Below are 5,110 nucleotides of genomic sequence, written 5' to 3' on the forward strand. Positions count from 1 at the left end.
TAAATATGTAGGTATTGCATTATCTTACACATAGTAACCAAGTATTGCTGTGTCAGTGTCTATAATATATATAAAGTAGGTCGATCGTGTTTATCGGGGGGCACGGCAGTGCCCCCGCCAAGTCGAGCGCGAAGCAAACACTGCCGTACCATCCTTTACTGGAACCATTTCGCCGCATTTTCAGGCCCCTATTTGAGAACCTCTGGATAAGACCAGAACGTAGAAATTTTGGTCATCCAGTAAGCTATAATCACATACTTAAAATCCAAAATTTCAAGTCTGTAGGTCATTTAGTTCCGAAGTTAAGCGAAAGCAAAGTTTCGCATTTATGAAACTCACTCATGATCATCAGAATAGAACTAGTACTTCCCATAAACTCAGAGAGCTGAAATTTGGTACAGAGTTAGGGTTTAATGGCCACATAAAGGGAAAACCTAAAAATATTGCAATATCAGTCACATTTTAAAGATCTAAGAACTGCATAAGTAAGTTTGTAATCCCATATAAATATATGATATTACAAAGTTACTGTTGCAGTTCCTACAAATAGTAGGTAAAGTAAAGGTACACTACGATGTACGATGTGAGTATGAATGAAGATATGTTTAGTTATGATATGTGTATACATAGTATGGGTATGAGTACCCGAAAAGAAGGACTGCCTACAAAAAGAGATGAGATCCCACCAAAAACATTCTGTAAAAAACTAGCCAAGTCTCGATGGAGCTGCTTGTTTATCTCTAAAAAGTAATGAAATCTAGACAAAGCCGTGCCAAGTCTAAGGTTCCTTACTGCGATTTCTTTATTATTATAGTTAATGTTGTGTGACTTGGCCGTTGAAGGGTACACAAGGGTACAAAACCAGGTGCTCCATGACACCATTGCACCAATCTGTCGCCAGAACCGCTACCCATTGACGATGGAAAATTGCCACTTGGAAAACGTTGATTCAATAACCAGTCAATTGTAGGCTTGATAAAGCTGCGTATTTCAATAATACTTATGTATTGAGCCTGAAACAAACACTTCTTTTTGGTGCAATGGCAGATTGGTGCAATGGTGTCATGGAGCACCTGGTTTTGTACCCTTGTGTACCCTTCAACGGCCAAGTCACACAACATTAACTATAATAATAAAGAAATCGCAGTAAGGAACCTTAGACTTGGCACGGCTTTGTCTAGATTTCATTACTTTTTAGAGATAAACAAGCAGCTCCATCGAGACTTGGCTAGTTTTTTACAGAATGTTTTTGGTGGGATTTCATTATTACGTTGTTATTAGTTTACCTTAAAAATAATTACGAGGCAAGATGATAGGATTACGGTCAGTAGGGCTAATTAAACTTAAGGTAAATAAGTACTTATTGATGACAATTCTATACAAACATTAAATACTTAAGTATGAAAGACATTATCGATCTATACGTCGATAAAAAAAATGATAATAACAACAAACCAACTAGTTAGGTATACTTAGCTAAACAATTTTATTAAAATTAACAGATAATCTTTTAAAAGCATGTATTTATTAACCGTCCCCATAATCAATCGAGTTTATGTACCGTCGTTCGGCCATTTTCCTGACGGGGCAGTCAGGGTCCCCAGTTATATAAAATAATAAAAATAATAAAATAATCTTTATTGCAACTTTGAGTTGTTACATAACATTGGTTCCTGGCTCTCAAAGTAGGTTTCCCTGTGTCTCAAGAGCCAGTTCCTTCCCAATTACAAGCGTAGGTAATGTTACAATGTTAGACATTTTATATTACATATTTAACAATATTAAAATTAATTTTAAAGAAGGATGAAACTGTGATGTGTGTGTACGCGCGCGTGTGTGAGTATTCTGTGTGTCTGATTTTTAGAATATGTGTGTGTTTCTGTGTGTTTACGCGCGTGTGTGTCTGGTTATTTTAGAATGTATGTACTAGAACACGCTTCGTAATAGCTCTTCTGCTTCAGTATAACTTAATGATTTTAACCAAATCTTAATTTTGTTTTTTAATTGAAAATTACTAATGTTGTTTATATTAAGGGTTTTGTGTGCTTTGTTATATAAGTATGGTGCCAAAAATGAAAAATGCCTTTTAGACCATGCACTATTACAGCGAGGTACGGGGTAGTGAGCTATGCGTTTGTTGCCAAATGTGATTGTAGGGGCTATTAGTCTGTGGTATCTGCGTAATGTTTGATAAATAAAAAGTTTGCGTACACTTAAAACTTCTGCTATATTAAAAAGCATCTCAGTAGGGTATCGAAATGGAAGATAGAACATCACTTTTAAAACTGCTCGTTGTGCCCGTTCGAGCTCGATAAGATGTGTTTTGATAGCACCTCTTGATATGACCATTGGGTTTTTTAAAGAGACTGCATGATGCGCATTTGGGATTTTCTGCTTTAAATGGGCAATCCTTGTCTGAGTGGCCTAGATTACTGCAATGTCCACAGATGGGCTCTGATTGCTTGCATGTTTTGGCAGCATGGCCGTAAAAATGGCACTTGAAACACTTTGTAACACTTGTGAAGTCTTTGACAGGACATGATGACCAGTTGATGAAAGCTCGGTTCTGAGATATAAGAGCTCGTCGTATGTAGGCTGGAACTTCTATCACGTAGTTACAGGACTCTGCTTCTTTCTTACCTGACTTATGGCTTAATTTGATTGATGCTAAGAAATTTTCCCGAGTTAGGTCTGGAAACTTGTCGGCTATATTCTGTTCATATAAACAACTGTAGACCTCTTGTTCCCGTAGAGCCGATGGTACGCCTACTAATACAACTCTGGGCCTGCGCTTGAAGGGTTCATCGATGGTGAGATTCGGGGATGTGTTTTTAAATGTCAATTTCAATTTTTCTATGTCGTCCTTAGTATCAGTGCTGATGATAACACCGCCATTTTTAACTTTACGCAGCCCTCTTACGTGCAGTTTCATTTCTTCAGGATTAATAATTTTTTGTACTAGGTTTTTCGTTTCCTCGCTTGAGTTCGACTGATCTTTAGGATAAATTGCGACTGAGCTCAAATTATTAGGACGAATTTCATTTTTGTTACTGGTTTTCACCATATCGGCAAAAGAGAGTGCGTGTGTGGCCGGTCTGTTAGTGCTATCGATACTCTCCTTGAGGGCTCGGAAACTGTCTGAATAGGTCTTGTTTTTCTTGAAGCGTCTGAAGAGTGCAGTGGTTAACGAGTGCCTTTGCTTTAAGGCCTTGGTAAAGAACTGCCAAGTTTGCTGAACCGTGGGAAACCTTTCGGCAAAGATTGTGGATCCTGAGTTTTTGGTCGGAGTTCAATTTGCCTTCCGTCGATATGCTGCAGATTTCACTAAGAGATTTATCTATGGTGCTCATCCAGTTCTGAATTTCTGATGTTGGTACGGGGTCTAGACTGGTCTGGTCTTTTGCGCTCGTTGGTTGTGCATTTTCATTTCCGGTATTCGGTGGCACTGGTGTTGATGGCGGAGAACGCTGAATTTTGGAACTTCTGCCAAACGGGCTGTTATTAGCACTCATAATGATTGAAGTTGTTTAAACACTTTGACGTCATAACTACTTGCACTACACAAGCAAAGAATATCGCATGACACAGTTTGTCCAAATCGAGGTCAATGCATATTGCACACGATTTTAATTTGTATATTATTTAATTATAATTTCAACACGTCTGTTCGCATCGGCGGTCGAATGAATATCTATGGCCCAATAGTTGCCTGAAAATAAATATTTTATTTTCATTCCTTTTCATTTATGCCTGTGACTTATTTCTAATATATGCAGTTTACGTCTGCGTTTCAAGAAATATCCCGGCAATATTTTTCCCGGACGCCTTGGTAGCGGCGTTTTGTCGACGATATCCTGGTTTTACTACTGTATGTAGTCATAAAACTATGCTTAGTTCGAGCTCACGTAGCAAAGTTGAAACTGCCATTAGTTCTTTCATATGTTTCTGGAAAAGATTTTACACACGTTTGGACATGCATTACTGACTGAAAGTTTAGTAGGTGTAGGTATAGGTATTACTTTTCACCAGTTTTTAACACACCAGCTCGTCAAGGCTCTCTTTATAAATTAAAAACTAATGAGAAAGTTGTTGTTTATTTTGTATAGGTATATGTTAATGGCAAAGTAATTTGACGTAAATTTTGAGTTGCATCCTCATGATGGCTGGTTGAACCAATTTTTAACCCTTTATGCATACGAAGCCATGACGCATTTACCGCATACGAAGATATGACGGATATGACATTCAACTCTATTGACAGCTACATGCAGTAAGGGGTTAAGTGATGGTTTTGAATCATCAATTTCGTTCGTTGCGTTCACGAGCGTTGCGTTTATTTGTATTTTTTTACAGTCAGTATATTCCTCATGCTGGTGTCACTACACTGGTGTAATCAAACTTCGCCACCAAGTAAAACTATTTTTTAAGTTTTACTTGGTGCCGAAGTTTTATTAACCCTCCAACCTTGAAACCCTCGCAACGCTTAAGATTCCTCTTTTCGGACCACCCTGCTACGGTCGTGATTCAATTTTGGAATCTTACATTTGCTCGGCCGGTTATCAACATTAGCACGAGATGTTAAACAACAACTTTACCCCCTTGTAAAATAAGTAAATAACTATTTAAGGTGGTGGTGCTAGTGCTTGACGCGGTCCCAGTACATGTCATCTTGAAACTTAAGTCATTGTCAATAGAGGTGACAGCAAGGTGTCATCTATTGGGCATAAGCATGTCGAACACTAGTACGTTTACCTTATGGCTCCTCTACACGATGGGCCAACGTCGGCCACTACAAGGGACGCAGCTATGCGGTAGATTGAGATAGCAATATCACTTGCTCCATCTAACGCATAAATGCGTCCCTTGGAGTGGCCGGCGTTGGTCCATCGTGTACAGGAGCCATTACAGCTTGTTCTATAAACAAGGAAACCTTAAAAGGCCTGCTACACGGTCGCCGACAAGCCCCCAAACCGCGTGGCCTTGGTCTGTCCCGGACCGTGTAGACAGTTGTTACCAACAAAATTTCGTTTGACCTCCGGACGCCCTTGGCATGCGAGCGCGCGCCAGCGACCGCGGTCTGAGCGGTCGGTCCGGAACCGTGTAGCCGCCC

General features: G+C 39.5%; 1 pseudogene; it reads right to left on the reverse strand.

The window, feature by feature from the left end:
• Positions 1 to 1,527: 1,527 nt before the first annotated feature.
• Positions 1,528 to 3,646, reverse strand: LOC134675734 (uncharacterized; annotated as a pseudogene).
• Positions 3,647 to 5,110: the final 1,464 nt, after the last annotated feature.

Source organism: Cydia fagiglandana, chromosome 23 (assembly GCF_963556715.1).
Source record: "Cydia fagiglandana chromosome 23, ilCydFagi1.1, whole genome shotgun sequence".
NCBI lineage: Eukaryota > Metazoa > Arthropoda > Insecta > Lepidoptera > Tortricidae > Cydia > Cydia fagiglandana.